Here is a 13856-nt window from a genome sequence, read left to right as displayed (position 1 = left end):
GCTAGAAATAAAGCAAATAGGCTCCTACGATTTCTTTCGAGGAGCAATTTTGCAACTTTATTTAGCATTAATAAGGCCACATTTAGACTACGCCGTGCAATTTTGGTGTCCGTACTATTGAATGGATATAAAGTCGCTTGAAAACGTACAGAGAATAATGACAAAAATGACACATGATGTTCGGAACCTGCCACATGAAGACAGACTAAAAAGACTAAATTTGCACCGACTAGGAAGACGTAGAGTAATGGGAGACTTAATTGAAGTGTTTAAGTGAAGGAAGGGAATAAGTAAAGGAGATATTAGCAAGGTACAGAACTTAAAGTGGGCATACAGGATAGAACTAGAAGTAATGGTTTCAAACTGGAAAAATTCCGTTATAAGAACATAAGAGGAGAGGATAACTGCAGTAGGCCGGTTGGCCCATGCTAGGCAGCTCCTAGAAGAGTAACTGAACTACTAGAATGATATAAGGATAGCAAAGAAGATATGAAGTGCTATGAAAAGGATGCAAAGCCACTGCACTGTATTTTTCTGCCACTGAACTGTGTGATATAAGCTGCAAAAAGACAAAAACCTAGGCCAAGTTAGGGCAACAAAAGTATAGTGTGTAGTTCACACTTTAAATCCATAAAGATCTTTGTTCATTCACAGCATAGTCATAGCTCAGTGGCAGAGGACGACTGTACTAGGGTTCAACATCCCTTCCACAGAACTTCATTATTAGCGCCATGATGATGATCTGTTACAGCTCAACATTCAAGATGGCAAGTCTACGCCTAGATAAAATGACCTGAGTATAGCTGACGCCTAGTGATGTAGTGGGTGAAGGCACTGCGGCAGGATGGGGCCAGTCAGGGCTTAGATCTGAGGCACAGTTGAGGTTTGCTGATTACATTGCCATTCAGGATGCTGGCCAGCCTTCCCCTAACCCCACTGTGGCAGGGAATAAATATACTGTATGCGATGTATCTTATGGACATCCAGCTGATTTCAAGTACTGTGTTTTGGTGGCAAAGCTGGGCTGCAATGCTATAAATATATATATATATATATATATAATATATATAAATATATATATATATATATATATATATATATATATATATATATATATATATATGCCTGTCACCCCTTATAACAATACTTAAGACTGAAAATCACTGAGGATCAGCTAAGTTAAACTACTGCTTTCTCAAAACAAAAGGTGTCAGTCAGAAAGGTAGTCCCACAAGAGGTGAGGAGAGGTGTTAATGAGAGGTATTCCCGGGGATGGGGTGGGGTGGGGTGGGGTGGAGGCAGGTGTGAGGTAAGGTGTGAGGCTGAACCCCATGTGATTATAGTGCTCCAGGCGGTCTATTAATATCTATATTTATTTATCTATCTAGCTATTTTTAAACCTATCTATCTATCTATCTACCTATCCATGTCTACCTATCTGTATATATATCTATCTGTAGTTCTATAACATTTTCTCCTTCTCTCTCTCCCCCACAATCTCTCCCCACTTCCCTTCCCTAGCTTCCTCCCCACCTCTACCTCCCATTTTGTCTTCCACTCCCTCCACTTCACCTCTCTCCCCCCCCTCTCTATCCCTCCTTCCTTCTCAACTACCCCCTTCCAAACACCCCCAGGGCCTCCCCCCACCCAACACCCCAGGGGAGGAAGACCGCCCCTGAGATTTACCTGATAACCCACGTGTACCTTGCCTACCTCACCTGTTTTACCTGTTTGTGTGTGTGTGTGTGTGTGTGTGTGTGTGTGTGTGTGTGTGTGTGTGTGTGTGTGTGTGTGTGTGTGAAGAAAATGTATGTGTAATTCATCATATGTACACTATTACAATATGCCTGTGTGTACGCCTTTGTGTGTATACGTGTGCGTCTACAAATATGTGCGAATATCCTAAGCAATAATAATATTCCCTTGTGAGTTGCCAAAATAATATTACTACAACAATATCAACGTTAATTTACAGTAATGGGATTTATGGAGAAACAAACCCGCTACATAAATACATAAAGCGCTACATACATTTACAAATCTAGCTGAAAGACTTAAACGCATAATTATTATTATTGTTATTATTATTATTAAAGTATTTGTTTAGATTTTACTGCTTAATTCTCTGTCTGTCTGTCAGTCTGTCTGTCTGTCTGTCTGTCTGTCTGTCTCTCTCTCTCTCTCTCTCTCTCTCTCTCTCTCTCTCTCTCTCACTTCCTGATAACCCACGTTCACCTGTGGCTTCGTCAGCAGGTTAAAGTCTTTTGCTTCCCCTCTCTCTCTCTCTCTCTCTCTCTCTCTCTCTCTCTCTCTCTCTCTCTCTCTCACACACACACACACACACACACACACACACACACAGATGAGGCCCCAGATAAGGTCCACCACTTCACACTCATTGTTTGTTTTCACGTCCACACCAATGACCTTCTCTCTCTCATTCCCTCTCTCTCTGTCTGTCTCTGTCTCTGTCGCTCTCTCTCTCTCTCTCTGTTAACCCAGTATTTCTTTTATCTGTTTCTCTGAATTGGTCATGTTCTCTCTCTCTCTCTCTCTCTCTCTCTCTCTCTCTCTCTCTCTCAAAACTTTACAATCTCAACACCTTCAGTCTTTTCACCTCCAAGTAATTTGTCTTCCCTAGGGTCATTTTCGCTTCACCCCCCCTATAAATCTTGCCCTCCTACAGCGTCCCCTTCAGCGTCTCAGGCGGAACAAAGGTCAGGGGAGGCGTAACAAAGGTCAAATGAGGTCTTATCTACGTTTAAACTCCGGGATTAGGACAGTGGGGGTGGTGGTGGTCGGGTCTAAAGTAATAATGAAATAGATCATCTAAAGTAATAATGAAATAGATCATCTAAAGTAATACTGAAACTTTATGTAGCATTAGTAAGGCCACATAGATCATCTAAAGTAATAATGAAACTTTATGTAGCATTAGTAAGGCCACATAGATCATCTAAAGTAATAATGAAACTTTATCTAGCATTAGTAAGGCCACATAGATCATCTAAAGTAATAATGAAACTTTATCTAGCATTAGTAAGGCCACATAGATCATCTAAAGTAATACTGAAACTTTATCTAGCATTAGTAAGGCCACATTTAGACTACGCAGTACAATTTTGGTGTCCTTACTATAGAATGGATATTAATTCTTTAGAAAATGTACAGAGAAGAATGACAAAAATGATACATGACGTCCGGAACCAGTCATGTGAAGACAGACTGAAAAGACTAAGTCTGCATTCGCTAGAGAGGCGCAGAGTAAGGGGAGACTTAATTGAGGTGTTTAAGTGGATGAATGGTATAAATAAGGGAGATATTAGCAAGGTACTTAAAGTGAGCATACAGGATAGAACTAGAAATAATGGTTTCAAACTAGAAAAATTCCGTTTCAGTAAGGAAATAGGTAGCAATTGGTTTGGTAATTGAGTAGTAGACGAATGGAATAAGCTACCTAGTAAAGTAGTTGCTGCCTCTTCCATTGAGAGTTTCAAGCATAGGCTAGATAAGCATATGACAAATAAGGGGTGGATATAGAAAAAAGAAAATCTTATAACCAATACTAATTCATAATTTTTCCTTTTCAGGTTACACTATGATAGTCTCTATTCTCCTTTCACACTTTCCTGTAAAATGTCCACGCCAGTTTTTCTATACGGCGTGGTGTTCTTTCTGACTTTTTCCTGCCGGCTTCGGCTGGAGGGTTTGGAGGGCGGGGGAGAGCCTTCTTCTTTGCTATCCTTATCTCATTCTAGTAGTTCAGTTACTCTTCTAGGAGCTGCCTAGCATGGGCCAACCGGCCTACTGCAGTTATCCTCTCTTCTTATGTTCTAAAAGTCTGGGTCTTGTAATTAACGAGAGTAAGACAAAGTTCCAGTGCCGTGCGTTAGGGGAAAATCATTTAGTAATTAATGGCAAAAACATCGAGAGGGTGAGAATTTACAAGTACCTAGGTATGTATGTCGGCTACACAGCAGACTGTAAAGATGCCGAGATGACCCACATAATAACGCAATGCAAGGCACGATTGCAGCCCTTGAGATCAATGGCCTATAGTGGTGCAGGGGTGGGTGTACCAGTACTAAAAATGATGTACCTCACTACTGTCAGATCGGTATTAGAGTACGCAAGCCCAGTCCTCTCTTGCCTTGGTGAAGGAAGGCTGGAAAAACTTGAAAAAATCCAGAATGCCGCAATGAGAATCATACTTAGCTGCCCAAGGAACACCATGATAGATGTCATGAGACTTGAGCTAAATTTGCAGAGTGTAAAAAATAGAATTCAGGAAGACAATGTGGCGGCTGCAATAAGACACATGCGGTCAGAAAGCGGACTGGGACTCCGTAACAGCATCAAAGATGTTGTTAACGGAACCAGAACCTTCTGGAGGCAAGGCAAGAATGGCTATGTGAAAGACCTTGCGAGGAACGTACTCAAATACGAGGTACAAAACTTCTGTGAGGAGATACCGCAGGCACCTAGGCCTCCACCCTGGGAAGAGGAAGAGGTAAAGGTGAGCATATCTCCACTACAGAAAAAGAAAGAATGTTATGCTGTAGGTGTGTTAAGGACACATGCACAAAACCAAATAAATAAACTCTACAATGAAAACACTGCTCACGTCTACTGCGATGGTTCGGTCAGAGAGGATGGCAGAGCAGGGTGTGGGATCGTAATATTAGATAAAGTAGACAGTGCATGTGTACAGAGCGAAATAAATTTTAGAATAAGCAACAACGTGTCTTCCACTCAGGCAGAGCTATATGCAATATTATACGGCCTCAGGGAGATCACAGGAGGTGAAGGAGACGTGTGCTTCTTCGTAGACAGCCGAGGAGCACTGGAGTCCCTTAAGAGCACAGCACCTGCACTGGCAGACGTAGTCTTCCAGTGTAGAGCTGTCCTGCATCAGCTCAAGCAATCGGGTAGATTCATATCATTCACATGGATACCATCCCATGTTGGAATACCAGCTAACGAAAGAGCTGATGAACTAGCCAAGAGTGCAGCAGAAAAAGAATACACAGATGTAGTATGCCAACTAACCTTGAAACAGATTAAAACTATAATATGAACACAACAAGGTCGAGAGGAAAATCAGAGAATGGAGCAGCAACATTCTAGTAGTGAAACTATGTATCACTATACTAACGTTGCTCTGAGAACCCACTTCACATATGGAAAATATAGAAATAAGTGGAAAGATTCTGTATGCACTAGACTGAGGTTAGGCTATAAATATCTGTGGCAGCTTGGAGTGGATACGCCAGATCATAAAACGTGCTGCAGACTGTGTAATGAACCCAGAGCCCACACCCTGCAACACTATGTACTTCACTGCTCAAAATTAGCGCAGTTTAGAAATCCTGCTGTAGACTCAGTGACCGAACAAGTCGTTTGGATGTTTAATAACGATAAAATAGGAAGTATACTGAATTGTCAAAACATCAAACACATACTTAAGTAGACATTGCTATATTGTGATGTAAGAGTAACTGAACAAAATATCTGAGTAGGGTGAAGAGTACATTATGCTCTTATGTAATATCTCAGAGCAGGGTGAAAAGTACATTATGTTCTTATGTTAGTATGTAATATCTCGGAGTAGGGTGAAGAGTAGCTCAGCGTCCTCATCCTTTTGAGGTGATAATGTAATATATAGATATACCTGTATACGTATATGTATGTATAACTGTTTGTCTCAATAAACTGTCTAAATTCTAAAAATACACCCTCTTAGTCAGTCTTTCATTCTCCATTCTCTCCACATGTCCAAACCACCTCAGTGTATTTCTCCTAATCTTCTCAACCACATCCACATCCACCCCACAACGTTCCTTCACTTCTTCATTCGTCAACCTGTCCCTCCATGTCACTCCACATGCTCCTCTCAAGTAACTCATTTCCACTGCTCTCACTCTTGACTCGTTCCCCTCTTGCAAGGTCCACGCCTCGCTTCCATACATCAGGGTAGGGATCACAATACCATCATGCAGTGCCTTCTTAACTTCCATACTCACCTCCCTATTTCTCATCACTGCTTTCAGTGTGCCAACAACCTTCCTTCCCTGCTGTACCCTTTCACGTACTTCATCCCCCATAGTTCCATCCTTACTCATCACACTACCCAAGTACTTGAATGCACTCACATTCTCCATATCCTTACCATCCAACCTCACTGCACACTCTGTGACTTCATTCCTCTCAAACACCATAACTTTACTTTTGTTTACATTAACTTTCAGCATCCTCCTCCTACACACTGTCCCAAATTCATTCACCAAACCTTGCAACTCCCATTCATCTTCACTCAACAGAACTGTATCATCAGCAAACAGCAACACCGGAATCTTCCAAATCTCTCCCTCATTCATTAGAGCCACCCCCACATCCACTGCCCTACCTTGCACCTCCTTTACAACCCCATCCATGTATATATTAAGCAGCCATGGAGACATCACACACCCCTGTTTCAGTCCCACATTGAGATCAAAGAACTCACTCAGCTCACCATCCACTCGCACCGTAGCCCTAGCTCCCTCGTACATACTCTTCACAGCATTCAACAATTTCCTCTCCACCCCATATATTCTCAATACCTTCCACATACCTTGCCTATCTATTCTGTCATAAGCTTTCTCCAAGTCCATGAAGGCAGCATACACTTTCTTTCCCTTCTCTAGATACTTCTCCACTAAACATCTTAGAACAAATATCTGATCTACACACCCTTTTCCCTTCCTAAATCCCCCTTGTTCTTCTCCAACTAGCTCCTCTGTCATATGCCTAACCCTATCAATGAGTATTCTACCATATATTTTACCAGTCACACTAAGAAGGCAAATACCCCTATGGTTACCACATACTTCTCTCTCCCATTTCCTTTGTATAAAGGAACAATTATACCTGATTTCCAGTCCTCTGGAACCCTTCCCTCTTCCCAAGCCAATCTACACAACTTCCATATCCACTCCACAACAATCTCACCCCCATACCTAGGCATTTCACCACACACTCCATCAATCCTTGGGGCCTTTCCCATCTTGATCTTCTTCATTGCTTCCACTACTTCCGCCCTACTGATCTCTTCTTCCCTCCTCTCATCTCTCCTTCTCCCAGCCATTCCCCAACCACTTATACTCGCACTGCTCTCATTCTCTACATTCAACAAATCCTCAAAGTGCTCCTTCCATCTCCTCAATTTCTCTCTCTTCTCCACCAACAATCTATTATTCCTATCTTTCACTCCCCTACTATTTCCCCTTTCACACTGCCTTACTTTCTTTACCTCCTTCCAAAACAATTTCTTACTCTCCCTCCATTTCGCACTCAGATTCCTCCCAAACTCTTCATCCACTTTCTTCTTACTCTCCTTCACCAGTCTCTTAACCTCCCTTCTCCTGCTCACATATACCTCTCTCTTCTCTCTCTCATCTTCTTCCCTACCTCTACTCGCCAACCATTCACCATATGCCTTCTTCTTTTGTTCCACAGCTCGTTTCACCTCATCATTCCACCATGCTGTCCCTTGCACACCCTTGCATCTCCTCCTCACTCCACAAACCACCTCACACGCTGCGCCTATCTCTTCCGTGAATATCTTACATACGTCTTCCACCCCTTCCATCTGCTCTAGCTCATACCTTCCCAATCTTTCTTCCACTATGCTCTTATACTCTGCCATTTTCTCACTATCTTGCAATTTCTCCACTCTTCTCACCGGAGTTGCTTCCTCCTGTCTTCCCCTTCGTCTCCTCAACCACTTTCTTTGCAGCTCTACCTTGGCCATCACTAAGTGATGGTCCGAGACTCCATTCCCCCACCCTCTCCACACCCTTGCATCCAACACTTGTCTTCTCATTCGCTCATCCACACACACGTAGTCTATCATTGCCTTTCGTTCAACAAGTTCACCATCCATCCTCCTCATTACTCTCCATGCATACCGGTGGATCATCTTATGACGAAAGTAGGTGTTGGCTATTGCCAACCCCTTACAATAATAATAATAATAATAATAATAATAAAAGACAATAGATTCAAACAGAAAAGACTGGAATAGAACCATCATCATCATCAACATCATAAGAACAACAGAAAGTAAATCTCTCTCTCTCTCTCTCTCTCTCACTAGCCTTGCTAAAATGCTTCAAAGAGTGGTAGAAGCACAACACCAAAGAAGACACACTGAAATGAAGGTTTGCATATTTAACTCCCTCTTACATCTCTCTCTGTCTTTCTATCTATCCCTTTCTCTCTCTATCTATCTACCAATCTGTCTACCTCACCTCAAGCTCCGGCAGAACCTTCCCTAGTGCTTCAAAGAGAGGCAGGAGCACAAAACCAATGAAGGAGCACTGAAATGAATGTCTGTATATTCTCTCTCTCTCTTAGGTCTCTCTCTGTCTATCTCTCTCTCTCTCACACTCTATCTATCTATCAATCTATTTACCTCACCTCAAGCTCCGGGAGAACCTTCCCTAGTGCTTCAAAGAGAGGCAGGAGCACAAAACCAATGAAGGAGCACTGAGATATGGTTTTGTTACTTTGTCCCTATCCATAAACGGAGAGACAGGCAGCCCTTCCGACTTCTCGAGGTCACTTTGGTTGAAGAATTCCTGTTGAAAGAATGGCAATATAAGTATCAGTGTTTTTAGAAGCTATTACAAGTTTCTGTTTATCTATCTATCTATAGCCAGACGCCTTAATCCTGTAAGGGGTCGCCACAAAAAATTGCTTCCATGTTGCCCTGTCCTCTTCCATTTTATTGCCCTCCCCCAAACTTACACTCCCCCCTCTCATATACCCCTCTACTCCATCCCACCATCTCATCCTCAGTCTCCCCCTTCCTCTTCCCCCCTCAACTTCACTCACATACACTCTCCTTGTTAGTCTCTTAGTCTCCATCCCCCAACTTACACTGCCCCCTCTCATATACCCCTCTACTACATCCCTCCATCTCATCCTCGGTCTCCCCTTCCTTTCCCCCCCTCAACCTCACTCACATACTCTCCTAGTTAGTCTCTTACTTAGTAAAAGGATCTTGAGATGGTCTGGCCAAGAGGTGTGAATGGGGAATGAATGACAAAGAAAGTGTATGTGAGAGTGGTGCAGGGGAGAGAGGGAGACCAAGGATGAGATGGAGGTTTGGTATAGTCCTCATTACCAACACAACATAGTACAGTACAGAGTATCTAGTACCAGTATATGGAATGAGGTCACACAGTGTTACCTCAGGGATAATAGACTGAATAGGGAGGCTGCCAGAGACTGAGCAGCATGGATAGCCACTAAGAGGTGACCAAGGCCGATGCATGTAAGCACGCTGAGGCAGGCTGCCAGAGATCAAGCAGCATGGAAAGCTGCCATTAGGTGACCAAGGCTGACGAATGCATGTTGGAGCCTTTATAAATGATATGATACAGTAGGTTCCTTGGACAACAGGAAATAATTTGGCTTGTCACTCAGTGCAGAGTCACCTGAGGGCTGCATTACATTGAGTGAATGGATGATAGGCACTTCCACCTCGAAGGAAAATTAAAAAAAATAAAAAAAAGGAATAAACAGAACACTACCTGCATAAGCCATCACCTACAAAGACAAAGAAATAACTTACAAACCATTACCTGCATGAGACACTCCAGCCAGGGCTGGGCAATGTCCAGCGGCCGCGCTTCATTGCTGATGTCTGCTACCTTGATCAGCACCATGGACAGCTGGGCAGGATATTAAAACCAGTATTTACACTCTCAGGCTTCTATAATCCCTCTTAGGGTAATAAAATATCTGGGATTAGCTAAAATAAAATGCTAGAGTTGTCCTGAGCATACATAATCAATCAGTCAATCCATCTATCTATCTATCTATACCCTGATGCCATAATCCAGTAAGGGGTGGCCACAAATAAATCGCCTCCATGTTGCCCTGTCCCTTGCCATTTCACTGCCCTCCCCCCAGCTTACATCCCCCTCTCTCACTGCCATCCATCTACCACCTCACCATAAGAGCCTCTGTGATACCAGTATTCACCTACTGTACTTAGCCTCTGAACACTCACCTCTGGCACGTAAACCCTATTGGGCCACATCTGGATGGGGCACAGTAATCCACTAAACCACCAGGGATTCATCTGGTTGTATGATATCTGATAATCACCCCTTTACAGTCAAGCATTTTTCTTTTCACATGGTGCTGTGTCACCTTAAGGCAGCACTACATTGGGTGAGTGGATAGTAGTTGCCCCTACCTACCACTATTCCTATGACTAACTCTCAGACCATTTTGCACTAGCTGGAATTAAATACTTGAGGCTGCCAGAGATCAGGCAGCATGGAGAGCTGCTGCCATTAGGTGACCAAGGTCGTTTCGTTTTTCTTTTCGTTCTTGAAGGTTCCAACATGCTTGCATGCATCAGCCTCGGTCACCCGATGGCAGCTCTCCACACTACTGGATCTCTGGCATCTTTCCTATTCAGTCCCTTATCCCTGAGGTCACACTCAATGACCTCATCCAAGGTCTTTTTCAGTACACCTCTCGCAACCCTATCCCTAACATTAACACTTCTCACTTTCTGCACCCAGTTATCATCCCCCATCCTCTCCACATGCCCAAACCATCTCAATCTACCTTTCCTTATCACAACACCAATACACTCCAGTCTCATCCTACCTCTCAACTCTTCCATCGTAAACCTAGGCCCCCCAAGCCTCGCACTAAAGGACACATTGCACATCCACCTAATCATTGTCATTTCTGTACGTCTGAGCCTGCGAATATCCTCTTCCTTTACTGCCCAAGTCTCACTGCCGTACAGAATTACGCTCCTAACACATGCCCATCACAGGGCAACGTAGGATTGGATGATGGATGGATGGATGAACACATGCCGCATACAAAGATCCCTTAGCACAGAGAGAGAGCCCTTTCAATGTCAGGAGAGGCAACAGCTCTCTGAACTTCCAACCACTTCTCACTCTAGCCACAGAGCTAGCTCCAGCCCCACCTCCAGTATATAACATGTCTCCTGAATAAAAACTTCTTCCACACACTCAAGAGACTCACCAGCAAGCTCAATCCTTTCATGCCTGACAATCTCCACCTGCTCTCTGCAACACACTGTACACATGAAATCAGCATTATCTCGCAGTCTACCTCTAATACCACTACATCTCTTATGCACCCACTTATCACAAACACTGCACAAGACGGAAATACTTCCCACCCCCTTGTGGCAAATTGCACATGGCCACCCTCCCTCTACTCTGACAGTACTGCCACCAGCCCTAGATACCATTACCTTTGTTTTATCTGCATTTACTCTTAATCCCTTGTGCTCCATACCATCTCTCCACATCCTAAATCTTTCCTCTGTCTCCCTTTCATTTTCTGCAGTCAACACCAAATCAAATCATTAGCACACATCTACAGGAGTCCCTTTCAGAAGTAACGAGAGAGGGCTTCAAGTACCATAATAAACAAGGGGATCAAAACTGACCCCTGATGCACACTAATATTCACGGAAAACTCATTACTCAAATCTCTATTCACCCTTACCTGGGTGCGAGCACCCACATACTCAGCCATAACCACCCTAACCAGCCACAACTCGATCCCAAGCTTTCTCACTGTCCACTTCACCACCTGTCAAGGGACTCTGTCAAAGGCCTTCTCCATATCAACAAAAACAAAGTACAGATCCCTTTTCTTTCCTAAACATATTTCCTGAAGCTGTCAAACAATGAATATGGCATCTGTGGTCCCCCTGCCTGGCATAAACACAAACTGCATCTCATCAATATTCACTCTTTCTCTAATCATACCTTCTAGAACTTTCTCCATTACCTTCATCATCTGATCTAAAAGCTTCGTGCCTCTATAATTTCCTCCTTCCAAGGCATTACCCTTCCCCTTGTACACATTTACAATTACACTCTGAGGACAACATACTCACACATAATCGTATTTATCAAGAAAGCAACTAACCCCACTCCTATATCTCCTGAGGCTTTCAACATTTTAGCAGTTAACCCAGCCACTCCCGCTGCCTTCCCCACCGGCATCCTGCCTATTGCCCTGCTCACAGTTGCAGCGTCCAAGGCGAATGGCCACACACACACAAGTACATTGTTGGCTTCATAAATGATATGACAAATGATACAACAAGTTATACCTACCATGAGGGGGCAAAAAAAGTCAAATTCAACTACAGTCTATACGTACAAGGTTAACATGGGCCCGGTTCTTGAAATCAAACTCCTCAATGATCTCTTTAAAGTCGGACAGAATCTCATTGTGCCGCGCCATGTCCGTCGCCAGGATGCAGCGGATCATCCCTTCACGAATTTTCTTGTAGTCCTCGGCCGACACGTTTCTGTGGATTAAAATGGTTTTGTGTGAGCTGGAATGGGGTAAGGGAGTTGTCCTTACCATAAGAGGGTTTGTAGTATCTGTAATTACTAAAAACTTGGACTAGAATACTCATCCGTGGTCTCCCCTTCCCTCCCCTCCCCCTCCACCTCACTCAGATACACTCTCCTAGTCAGTCTCTCATTCTCTATCCTGTCGACATGGCCAGACCAACTCAAAATATTTCTCCCAATATTTTCAAACACATACTTCCCCACGTCATTCCTCCATCTCATCTTCGGTCTCCCCCTCCCCATCTCCCTCCCTCCTCTCCATCTCACTCACTCTCCTAGTCAGTCTCTCATTCTCCGTCCTCTCAATACACCCACCTGAATATGTTGCATTGGTGTTGCTCCAAAACAGTGAATGCAACGGAGCCATGAGGGCAAATTCTGTTTTCGCGTTGATCTGTGGGCAAAATGAATCTATTAAGTGGTGCTGTGAATCTATCTGTGTATCTATCTATCTATCTGTCCATCTATCTATCCATCTGACTGTCTATCCATCTATCTATTTTTCTAACAGTACAGTATATCTATCTATCTATATTTAACACTACAATATATCAATCTATCTACTACACACCTCTTTTTATATATCCCTTAAGGTGCATTGTCTATACTGTAATTTAAAACTCAGGCCAAATATAAATAAACAATACAATGCTTCCCTTACCTGGTAGATGTTGTTAAATCCAGGATGGTCAAGGTCGTGGCATAGGCAGGATGTAAGGAGAATTAACACATCTAAATCGCCTAGTCTTTCCTGCAATCCACAACGCCACACCATACCATACATCTGTCAAGAAATCATCATCATCAACATCATTGTCATCACCATCATTATCACTATCATCATCATTTTCATCACCACTATCATCATCATCATCATCATCTTAGGACAGGATGAGGTATGACAAAGAGAAAAACAACAATAATAAGAATCATCATCATCATCATCTAATATTGTGTTGCCCCACAAGGAGCGTAGGAGCCCAGGGCTAGGCAAGTTGGTCATGACATTTAAGATGAGAGTGAAAAGCCTCGCTCATCCCTGAGTGGCATTACGTGAGCAACAAACCCCCAACCACCCCTTGGATATAAACCTGCGAAGGCTCAATCCGATTGGGGAGCCTTAATTACCCACTAAACCACCAGGCACCATAATTTGGTTATATGGTTACCACCCAGCATAGTAAATGGTTTCCTGGTGTACACGAAACTATTTGGTTTGTCACTCAGTGTAGAGTCACCCACAGGCAGAAGGAAGAGGAAAGAACGAAGGAAAAAAGAAAGAAGAGGATGGGAGGAAAGAAGGAAGAGAGGAAAGGGAAGTCACCTGAGAGCAGCACTGCATCGAGTAAGTGGATGATGAGTGACGCCACCTACCACTATATAATAATAATAACAATAATGAAAATCTACGACAAAGATAGGACCCACTTACCA

This window comes from Coenobita brevimanus, chromosome 8 (assembly GCF_032717465.1).
Source record: "Coenobita brevimanus isolate Jiangsu-jjx chromosome 8, ASM3271746v2, whole genome shotgun sequence".
In the NCBI taxonomy this organism is placed as follows: domain Eukaryota; kingdom Metazoa; phylum Arthropoda; class Malacostraca; order Decapoda; family Coenobitidae; genus Coenobita; species Coenobita brevimanus.
This window is presented reverse-complemented; position numbering follows the sequence as displayed.